Raw genomic sequence first — 12,325 nt, 5'->3', positions numbered from 1 at the left:
CACATAATGATTGATTCCTATGTACTGGGTGTGTGCCTGGTACATTCTCAAATTATCCTCACAACAACCCTATGAGGTCACTACTGCCCTTAACTTCACTTTAGAGATGATGAAACAGGAAATCAGAGAAGTTAATTTGCCTGATGTCACGCAGCTAGTAAGCAGAGTTGGGATTTGTCTTAATCCGTTTGTACCACTATCACCAAATCCCTGAGGCTAAGTAATTTATAAAGAACAGAAATTTATTTCTCACAGTTCTGGAGTCTACAAAGTCAAAGATCAAGGCACCAGCAGGCTGGGGTTGTCTGGTGAGGGCTGCTTTCCACTTCCAGAACGGTGTATGGCTGAAGGTGGAAGGGCAAGTGAGCTGAACCCTGCACGAAGCCTCTTCTGTTATCACCTTAATCCCATTCACAAAGAAAAAGTCCTCATGGCCTAATTACCCCTTAAAGACCCTTCCTATTAATACTGTCACTTGGCCATTAACCTGAGTTCTGGAGGGGACATTCAAACCATACCAGTATTAGAACCCAGGCAATCCGAGGGCACAGCCTGTGCTCTCTATCCCTCTGCCACACTGTGTAAGCCAGACCCTTCCCATGTCCCAGCCTTCCTCCATAACTGGGGTCTCCTACCTTTTACCTGCAGACTCAATCCTGATCTCAGGGAGAAGGTAGGAAAGGGATTTGAAGAGCTTTGCACATACACTTAGGACCAAGACAACTTTCCTGTGGCTTTAGCTTTTACTGTATGCTCCAAATGCACAGCTAAGCTCCTCACCTATTCCCTGGGTCAAGTCCCTATGTAGATCATCTATTATTTACCATTTCCATAGTCCTTCACTTATTCACTGCACAAATATTTCCAATTATGTATTACATACCAATCACGAAAAAAGAAAATAAAACAGTTAACAAATATGTTACTGTGCCCATTTTACAGATGGGAAAACAGAAAGTGCCTGCCATCCCACACCTACTATATGGCAGAACTAGCATTTGATGACAGGTCTTCAACTTTCTGAGATTTAGACCCTGCCTTGTTCTTGTCAATACTCTCCTCTCCTTGACCCTTACGTCACTTTCCAAACAACCACCAATTTTCCAATTCTCTGACAGTAACTAGGTGTCCTACAATTCAATTCAATTCCGACACTACCTACTCAGAGTTAGCACAGACCCCACAAGTTAAGTACTCAGTTCCACAAGATGCCTGCTGCACATGGAGTCCCCAGGATGCCCATACTTCTCCCTAGTCATTTACAAATTAGGGGGTTCCTATGACCTGTCCTAAGGGTCAGCAATTTGCTAAAATGACTTACAGAACTCCAAGAAAATTCTATACTTATGATTACAATTTTATTAAGGCTACAACTCAGGAACAGCCAAATAGAAGACACATAGGGCAAAATATGGATTGGGAGGGAGAAGTGCAGAGCTTCATGCACCCTCTGGGGGTGCCACCACCAGCCTCCTCTCCCTCCCACTGTAGGGACCCCATGGGTGCCTGAACAGGGACACACCCTGGCAATATGGCGCCCTTCCTGGTTCTTCTCCACAGTAAACAAGCCCGCTGGCGCCAACACCCAAGCCCACCTGCGCCAAACCTCAGCCAGTCACAGGTCAAGGCTCACCTCCTGCCCAGCCCCGTCCAATCAGTTACCGCCCCGTCCACTCTCTCTCCCGCCCCGGAGCACAGCACCCTATAAATGTACGCGCAGTCCTTGAATAAAGCGGAACTTCTCTGGCGAACTGTTAGCCCGGGTCTCGCGTGATTCCATCATCTGTGTGCCCCTTCACCCACCCCCCACTCCTCCTCCCCTAGCATATCAATGTGTTCATTAACCCAGAAGCTCCCTGAGTCTTATTCAGGAGTATTTACCACAGCTTCATTATGCAGGCATGACATTGAATCATTGGTCATTGGTGATTGAACTCAATCTCCAGTCCTAATCCCCTCCCCAGAGGTTGAGGAGTGGGGCTGGAAGTTCCAACCCTTTGATCACTGTGTGCGAACAGCCCCTCCCTTGAAACTATCTGAGAAGCCACCTTGAATTACCTCATTAGCATAAACTCAGGTATGATAGAAAGGAGGGCTCCTTAAGAATAACAGAAGACACTCTGATCACTCAGGAAATTCTAATTTCTGAAGCTCTGTGCCAGGAACTGGGAGCAAAGACCAAATATATATTTTTTAATTATACCACAACCCCCCAGGAACCACAGCCAAGCACTGAAACCCTATTACCTGCCAGCAGACTTCACCAAAGAGAGCTATTTGCCTGGATTTCTATGAATGCTTCCGGGCTCCCCATCACTATGTTCTGCACACCTGTCAGGGCAGCCTGTCTGCTTACCTGGAAACTCTCCCTCCTGCTAGTTCTGCCTACTGGACTAGTCTTGCCCAAGAATCTACATCCAGCTGTGCTCCCATCCCACCCCCATCTCAAGCCTGCCTCACTCCAAGAAACTGGTCTCCTTCCAGGACTCCCCCACCCAAGGTCTGTGCCTACGGGAGTTAACTGTGTCATGTTCTGCCAGATACCAGTGTAACCCAGACATGCTTAAGGGGCATTTGACTTTGCCAGTCATGACATGGCAGGCCACAGGTTTTGGTGTTGAAGAGGTTAGAGAAAGACCTGGGTCAGTATGAATCACAGCAAGAAAAAATCTATAGAGTACTAGATTTGGAGACTATCCAGTACTATCCTGTACTATTAGAACACCTATCTGGCCATGCTAGCTAGGGCTCTATCAGCAATTCCATTATAAATCCTATTTTCAAGGGTTTATGACTTGCTATAAAAATTCAATCAAGGCTGGAAAGCAACATACTGAGCTTGCAGTGCAGGACACAGCTTGATTCAAAGAAAGGATAAAAAGTTGAGAAGAAACAAACAAACAAAAAACCAGAAAAAGAAAACAGGTTGTTTAAAAAGAGGACAGCTAGAGAGTTGCCTGTTCTTATGCCCTCGTGTGAATTAAAGATGATTTTGCTTTTAAATTTGGCTTTTCACAAGTTATTGACTCCCAGTGGAAAGAGGTCTATGGGGGATACCAGAGCTAAATACATTTAGCTCCATGATGTGTTTCCCAATTGAGAAAGCCATGATAGCAGTGTACGTAGAACCTCATTCCATGGGGGGTTCTGTGGGGATCAATGCCCTCCCACTCATGGACTATATTCATGAAAACTCTAAAGGGACACACACTGAAACTTTGCTGATTTGGTAAAAGTCAAAGATGGTTAATTTTATGTGTTAACTTGACTGGACTAAGGGATGCCCAAATGGCTAGTAAGACACTATTTCTAAGTGTGTCCATAAGAGTGCTTCTGGAAGAGATTAGCATTTGAATCAGGAGACTGAGTAAAAAAGATCCACCCTCATTAGTGTGGGTGGGCATCATTCAATCTATTCAGGGCCCAGATAGAACAAAAAGGCAGAAAAAGGTGAATTCACTCTCTCTTCTGGAGCTGGAACATCCATCTTCTCCTGCCCTTGGACATCAGAGGTCCAGGTTCACTGGCCTCCCTCCCCACCCCAATCCTACCCTCATAGTTCTCAGGCCTTTTGCCTTGAACTGAGAATTATACTATCAGTTCCCCTGGTTCTCAGGCTTTCATATTCAGGATGAATTACTCCACAAGCTTCCCTGGGTATCCAGCTTGCAGACAGCATATTGTGTGACCACTCAGCCTCCATAGTGGCATGAGCTAATTCCCAAAATAAATCCCCTCTCATACTCATATATCTGTATATACCCTATTGGTTCTGTTCTCTGGAGATCCCTGACTAATAAAGCGGGATACAGGAGATGCTCAGTAAGCTTACACTCTCTGATGAGGGAAAGGTAAATTATGATCTAACTAGTCATTTCTTAAAAATAAAGCAAACATCTGTGTCTATCTCTGTTACCTCAGAGAGCATATTCTGAGGCAAGCACCCAAAACGTCTTTACATCTGTGCTATGGGTTAAATGTGTCCCCCTAAAATTCATGTGTGGGAAACTTGATCCCCATCATAATTGTGTTTAGAGGGTGGGAAATCCAATCATGTTATGTGAAAAGTGGGGCGGGCCTTTAAGAGGAGATTGGATTGTGAGGACTGTGCTCTCCATTCATGGAGTAATGGGTTAATGGTTTAATGGGTTATCAGGGAGTGTTTCTGATGGCTTTATCAGGAGAACAAGGCAGGAGGTTAGCTCTCTTGCCATTCCCACCATGTGATACCCTGATCACTACAGTGTTCCCACCAAGAAGAGGGCCCTCACCAGACGTGTTCCCTGGACCTTGAACTACCCATCCTCCAGAATTATAAGAAATAAACATCATTTCTTTACAAATTACCCAGTTTCAGGTATTCTGTGACAGAAAACTGACCAATACAATCTGTGATGATTTATTTAGTTATAACTTCATTAGAAAGTGGTCCAAGAGATACTTGCCACTCTTGCCAGCATTACCCACAATTCATACTTTTCAAGGAGAAGATGCTTATGTTCGTTCAGAAATACAGTCTCACACATGTTGGAAGTGCATGCTTGGAATACACAATTAATACACCAAAGCTCACCCTGCATAATTTGATGGTGGATCTTTGCGCCCAGTTTTCAATAAACAAATCCTACAGCAGTTCAGAAGCGTAAGAAGAAGACAACCAGTCTTTGGGTCCAGACTTCCTCCATGGGAAGGAGCCCAGGGATGGCAATCTAGTTAGAACAAGAAAATAGGGAATTTGTTTTGAAGCCGTGATTACATGGAAAGCCATCATACTACTGCTTATATCATTTGATTACTTGAAGGAGCTTCTAGGGAGGGCTGGTGGAAATTAGTGGGGGACACTAATCCCTGCCCAATCCTTGTTGTGTTGAAAAGTGAGATTCTGCACTCAAGAGGATGATCTCTCTGAAACTCATGGTTTGATCTCAAATAGCAGGGTTCAGTAAAAGGAAAGTGGAAAGGAATTTGTATTATTAGTGCTATGTTAGACATGTGCCAGTTGCTTCTTATACATTATTTCTTGTAAACCTTATAAAACCCCCATGATATAGATATGAATATCTATGTCCATTTAAATGATGAGGAAATTAAGACTAATTAACTCACACACGTTTAAACCACAAACAAAGTGGCTGAGTCAAGACTGGATCCACATCTTTCTGACTTCAAAGCCCTTGATCCTTCCACATAAGCTCCCAGCAAGACTTGGATAAATTGGATAAATTACAGAATGGAAATGAGCTAGAGATGGTCTGAAGGTTTCAAGCTTGATGTTATCTGGGGTAGCACTGGGGAGAGGCCCAGTAACCATCTGCACAAAGAAAAGCAGACTTTTTAATTATGCTAATTCTTCAAATCTAGAAAAGTAAGGTTAAGTTCAGAAAATAAAAAGCTTGTGGGATTTTTTTAAAGCATCTAACCACCTTTCTAATTTTATATATGAACAGTCTTATTGTCAACTCTGAAAAAGCTGCCCACATTTAAAAGCAATGTTTGCAATTAAGCTATTGCCTCTCAGCTCCCAATCCTCCCACCCTGCTATACTCTGCTTTGTGATCCTAGAGCTGGGACCCTACAAACCACAGTTCTGCTTTGCCAGACAGTGCCCTATTAGGCTTGGCCAACAGGAGGTGCTAGGAGAAGACATTCTCACTCCTCTCTCATAATCACCTCGATGCTTCTTACATATTTTTAGTGAAAGGCTAATAACATTTTAATGCTGTCAGCTGAGGTTTAGTTGTCAGTATATAATCAAATGACTCTAAGTGGAGAGAACTAATTGCCTCCATGAAAATTTGATGTGATTCTGTCAGGTGTCCATCTGGATCTCAGAAAACCCCTACAGCTGATGAGTTAATCAGTTTGCTAATTTTTTTACAAGACATTGGATTTTATTGACTTTTCTTGCTCTTGCTGGCCAGCTTAATCACACAGAAACTGGCATGAGACTAGGGGTAACGTAAACTCCACCAAATGAGTGGAGTCCTCAGATGTGCCGCAATTGGAGGAAACTGACAAAATGCTGACGATGACAATAGCAGCAGCAACAGCCACCACACAGGCCAAATATAGAGTCTCTTACTTTATGACCCTAGGCAAGTCTTTAAACATCTTGGCCTCACATTTTTCATCTGTAAAAGGAAGTGGTTGGAATAGATCTCTAAGGTCTTTTTCAAAACCAAAATTTTGTGTTCTACATACCAGAATGAAATTGGTTATTAAGAGATTCTACCCTTTATAAGGAAACATGGTAGAAATCATTATTCCCATCTTACGGTTGAGTACATGTGAGAAGTAGCTCAAGGTATGAGAGCCCAGAATAAAATCAAAAGCTTTCATAAGCCAGATAGTGCTCTATTCATGTATTTATTCAGTCAGTCAGACCATACTTACCAGGGCCACTTTTGTGGGGAATGCTCCAGAACGTGGCTCCAGAATGCTCCTTATTAGTTCCAGAACCTCCTTATTATAACATAAAACCTGGAAGAACACTTCATAACCTCATGGTTAACAGTCACCAATTTCTAAAATAATAAAACAAATACTATATACCAAAAACCTGTAATTATAAAATTAATAATATCGAGCTTTATATATGATATATGATATATATATATATATGTGATAAGTGAAGCATACATTTATAAGATACATTTCTTGAGCCAGAGTTCAATGACCTCCCAAACTAGAGGATCTGATGTAAGTCTGGTTCATTTCACAATCAACACCCTATGGAAATACTAGGAGGATAAAGAGTAAGAAGAGAATTTTGTATTTATTCGTCAGTGATATGGTAGAGCTGAATGCAGAACAATATTAAGGTGATGCCAGCTGGTGCCTCAATCAATAATGGATGCTGAAACATCATTGGAAATTTAGTGAGATGGAAAAATGTATTTACAATAACTCTTTTCAGGCTGATTGTCTATGTGATTGGTAGAAATATTTTGAAAAAAATATTTTTGGAAAGAGCCCCTCATCTGCCCCAGGAACACATTCAGGTAATGTGAAATGATACGTTCATGAGTCGCCTTCTAACAAAGGTGATTGAGTTAATATAGAAACTTCTTTCTTCTAAGTTGGCTACACAACTTTGGAGCTGATATGAATTGCTTAGAACAGTAAGGAGTTGAGCTCTTCAATCTGCATCCTTTCCCCATGAGATAGGTAGGTCCTCAGCCTCTGATGAACAAATGTTTAAAGAGTTTCAGCTGGAGAGGACATCAAATTAGTAGCGTATTCCTGGGATGCTCCCATGTTCTAGCTCAGCCCTTCCCCCACACACATCCTCTTGGGTCTCAGAGGCAGAGTACACAGGGAAGGAATCGTACACAATGTGATCCCAGGCAGCCAAGGAGACTCTTCCTCCTCTCATTTACAGTTAGCCATGTGACTGTTCAAACAACAAAAAGGGAACTGGGAGTACAAAGCACAGTGAAAAGTGTGGTGAAGATTAATCCCATTCTGTTTTGTTTTGCTTTATGATAAACAGTTCATTTAGTTAGAGCTTCATTCATTGACATGAAAAGCTACTTATTAAAAATACAAATAACTTACTAAGTTTTAACAAACATCAAGCTACTAACAAATAAAATAAATGTGAGAAGTCTATTATCAATGGGGAGCCTTGTCATCTCCTCTGTGCCCACTACGATGTTGGGCACTGGGGCTCCAAAAATGCAAATGCACAGCCCCTCCCTGCAAAGTGCTTTCAGTGCATTGGCTGCTCCTCAGTACAAAAACACTGAACATGAGTACGTTTCAGCAGTGACCCTGAACCTTAGCTTTAATTCCTCCCTAGGTCTGTCTTTTTCTCTATGTGTAGTGCTTTTTTAGAATGTATCAGAAGCTCCTCAGGCCAAAGAGATTCAATCGTTCAATAAACATTTATCATGCATCACTCTGGGCTGGATATTGCAGCAGGTGCTGGAGATACAAGGACGGTGAGACGAAGTGCTTGCCCTCAGGAGCTCAAAGCTAGGAGCAACATCAGACAACTTAGCTGCAAGTGTCATAATGGAAATAGCCACAGAGATCCAGTGAGAGAGGAGATAAAAATTGCATAAATCTGATTTCATTCAGTGATGACGATGATAAACTACACTATGCTAAATCCTCCATGTTCATTATTTTCTTTCATTATCTCAGCAATCCTATGAAGCATTAATAACCCCATTTTATGAATAATGATATGGAGAAATGTTTGTCTTTTTGTTAATAACAGCTGGTTGGAGAATTCTTTGGTAAGAAGAAAGCAAGCTTTGCTGAATAACTGTTGGAAAGGCCCATTTATCCAAATCAAGATGAATCAGCCTCTGTGGCAAGGGTACTGGGCGGCACTAGATTTCCTGCAGAGGAGCAAAGAGAGCTACTTTACATAATAAAGAGAGGAAACAATGAATGTCAAGAAAATTGGAAAGAATGGAGTAAAAGCAACAGACATCTGCAAGGGATAAGCGTCTGCAGAAAAACAGAACCCCTGGCTAAGGTGTAGGGGAGCGAGGAAACACAGAAGAAAAGGCAAGACTAATAGAGATTTTCCAAGAGAAATGCTGTGTGCTTATTCAATAAACCTAGTGGATTATTTTTCTTGTGGAAACCAGTGAAGAAGCTGAATTTTTGCTCAAAGTTGACAAAATGCTGGAAAAGAGTCTGCATACCCAGATGTGGGGAAGGACTGGCATCAGGAAACTGGGATGAAAAGAGATTAAGCTAAAAGCCTAGAAACAGGTCATATGAGCAAAAGAAAGAAAGAACTTTGGGAGCCTTGTAAAAAGAAAAAAGAAAGAATGAAAATTCATGGTCGTGCTGCACTGACTCTCTCTGAAGCAGAAGTGCTGAAGCAAATCACCCTGGAAAAGCAGAAAAGCCAAGAGGAAGGGAAAGAATGAAAAATTAAAGGGACTGAGGGCCAAGAACCTGAGATGAGATGAGAGCTGAAATTCAGGGTGGGAAACAAGCAGTGGGAAAAGAATTATAAGAATCTATTCTATGTAAATATCTTGAATAATATCTTTTGTACAATCTGCAGGGACAAGTTTTACCTCAAGGAAGGGATGTGAATTTGTGGGTAAAAGAAAAGAGAATTTTAAAGGGATTGAGGGGTTGAATAGGGAACCCAGTTCTACCTCCATGGTCTCTACTTTTCTAGTGCCATTTATGAGGCTTTTATGCTGAGAAATGGACTTAGAGGAACTTGCATAGTTTTCACTGAAAGAAGCTCTCCTGTCTGTCACCTTGGGGCATGGAAGAAAGAAATGGGACAAATGGGACATGTGGTTCCTCTCCCACATTTTGGGGGGACACTTCCCACCTCCTGCCTCACCCTGTCTTGGGTGTTTAGACCACTCTCTTTTTCATTCCTAAGAAATTATCAGGGTTGCATCAAGGTAAAATTTTTCCCATGCACATAAAGATGTCTTCCCAGGTTTTTATGGCTTGAGTCCTACAGTCTCCTTGAACATGTCCTTCCCACTTCATAAGGATTTTATTCATTTGCAACTCAGCAATGGTCTCCAGGACTTACATTGCAATTAAGAGCATCAATGGTGTAACTTCAGAACTGCTCTTTGGTGTTCTCAAAACTTCAATATTGAAACTGTAGTTCATTTAACTTGAAGAAAACAAAGGCTCCTGCAGCCACAATGTCAACAAAATTGAGTAACAGCCCTAGCTCACCGGAAAACTAAAACCCCAAGTGTGATGTTTTAAAGCAGTAACTGACACTCATGAAGTAGTTGAATTACTTCATACTATAAAATGAAAAGAGTCTACTAGTGAATCTGAAGAGAAGAAAAAAAGCAGGAATTTATAAGTAATGCATTATGTAGATTCATTTTAGAATATGAATAGCAGAAACTGTTACTATGACACTTACTCCAAACCAAGTTTTTTGCCATTGAATAAAGTAATTATCATACATTAATCTTTTCAAGGATTATGAAAATGTGTTTATAATCAGGCTCCCAAGTATTTGCAGCCATGATTATAAGGATAGATTTGTCATTCCAAATAAGCAGATAATCTTCCTGTTTAATGAGCCTCTCTTCTTAGAGATCAAAATGCATTGTGGGCATCTCAAGCAAATGATGCTCCAAACACCATTTGTTACTTCTAGGCTTATTCAATGTGATTCAACTTAAAAATAATAATAATAATAAGGCATCTCTTTCACCTCATCCTTTTCTTTTCTCCCTTTGAATTTCTTACTGATGAATTTATTTCAAGCAATTCCGGTAATGCCAAATAGAGATCTCAGACATGATTTTTCCTCCTCAACTTCCTTGATAGGATTAATAATGCCATTCAGCCTGCTGTGGCACACCAAGAAAGCAGACAGTAAAGCTAGACAGCAGAAAGAAACAAGGACTTTTTACCAAAGAGTTGCGGGTTTGAATCACTATTCTATTGATTATTACAGGAAAATTACTTAATTTCTCCCAGCCTCAGACTCTTCACCTATAAAATGGGGATAGGGTGGTTTAAATGATGCAATAGGTGCAAAATGTGGAGCCCCACAACAGGACCACCACCATCTTGGGTCTTCTCTCCACTATGTTCTCCTAAAACTTGACTAGGAACAACAGGCATACAATGGACCTGTCCCCAGACCCACCTGTACCACCTCACCTGTCACCACACTAGGGCTCCTGGCTTAACAAATTCACAGCCAGGAACCTTGCAAAAGATGTAGGAAGTCTTTAGCTGGTACCTGATTCATCTGAATTCCAATAGCACTCAGAGGTTGTACACTCTGTATTATATTGAGTTAATTGCTTTGTGTGAGTCTGATTTTTCCAGTGGGACTAAAGTTTCTAGCAAAAATGAATTGAATTTTACAGTGTTTAACTCTTTAAAAAAAAAAAACTAACATCAGATCAGAAAATTCAACCCATAAATATATTTTTTAAATATATAGTTTCCTTTTTTATTTAAGTAGTGAATTAGTTGTATTATTTAGGGAATTGGTCCTGCTGCTTTAATAAAGACCGAATAACAGTGGCTTAAATGAGACAGATATTTCATTCTTTTTCAGTAAAGATCCAGAAGTGTAGATCCTGCTGTCAATACTACTCCCATCTTGTTGCTCCCAGCCATCCTGAAAGTGATGACCCATCCACATGGTTGAAACAGGCTCACCACCAGTAGGAAGAGGAAAAAAGTGAAATCCAAGGAGCTTCTTTTTAAGGACATAACCATGAACTTGCACATAGCCCTCATCATCTTACCTCATTGAACAACACTTGGTCCCTGGCCACACCAAGGTGCAAGGAAAGCTGGAAAACAATATCTAGCTGTGGGGAGTAGAGAGAAGGGAGAGGACATGTACCTAACTACAACTTGAGGGATCCCTTACAAAAATAGAGAAGGGAAGAGTGGATCCTGGGGACAATAGCAATGCCTGCCAAAGTTGCCACATTTGAAATTAGAGGATTCCATGTAAAAATTATAGATTATTGGCTTCTTTTTAAAAAATGGAAAGATCTGACAATGCAGGCACAAATTCCACAGTGACGACAATCAAATGGCTCTAAACAGCAGCTGCTCCTTTTAGAGAGCACATGCAACATCTACCGGCCATAGCTGCCATCAGGCCCTTACACCATCTTACACTTAGTCTCCATTATTCATTCACATCATTTGCCTAGTCCCTGTGGGAATTTGAGTTTGAACCTAATGCATCTAGCATGGTGCTGGTACCACCTACTGTGCACCCACTGTGTACCAAACACTTTTCCTACATTACCTCATTTTATCCACACAGCAATTTTGCAGGGTAGATTTCTTTACTCTCTGGTATAGCTGAGTAAACTAAGGCTCAGAGAAGTTGAATCCTTGCTAAGTTTATCCAAAAAGTGACAGATACAAAAAACGTAAACCCCTTTCTTTTTTTTTTTTTTTTTTTTTTTTTTGACTCAAGTCTGACTCAAATATCCATGCTGGGGAAGTGGGTAATGTCATGTCCAGAGAGGAATTTGGCACAATTCAATGGACCATTTTCTTTGGTGAAATGACGTTTTTCTTTCTTGACCAATATTGACTCTTCTGACAAAAGAACAACTCTACTAGGTAAGTTGAGTCATTAAAAGAGCACATCTTTAAGAGGAAGGCGCGGGACCGGCCCAGCTCTGGGAGCTTTGTGAATGACCCCCAGCCCAGCCCCGCTTGGGAGGCAAAGGCCCGCCCAGCCCCCGCTTACCACACCAGGCTAGGCGCCTTCATCAGCGCTGCCTCCATTTTCTCCGGGGTGGGCGGAGCCGGCCAGCTCGGATCAGGCAAGCCAGCCATCTTCGCTTGGCGCGGCTCCTCACTGAGCCGTGCCACT

This window comes from Galeopterus variegatus, unplaced genomic scaffold (genome assembly GCF_000696425.1).
Source record: "Galeopterus variegatus unplaced genomic scaffold, G_variegatus-3.0.2 Scaffold4200, whole genome shotgun sequence".
Classification (NCBI taxonomy): Eukaryota; Metazoa; Chordata; class Mammalia; order Dermoptera; family Cynocephalidae; genus Galeopterus; species Galeopterus variegatus.
This window is presented reverse-complemented; position numbering follows the sequence as displayed.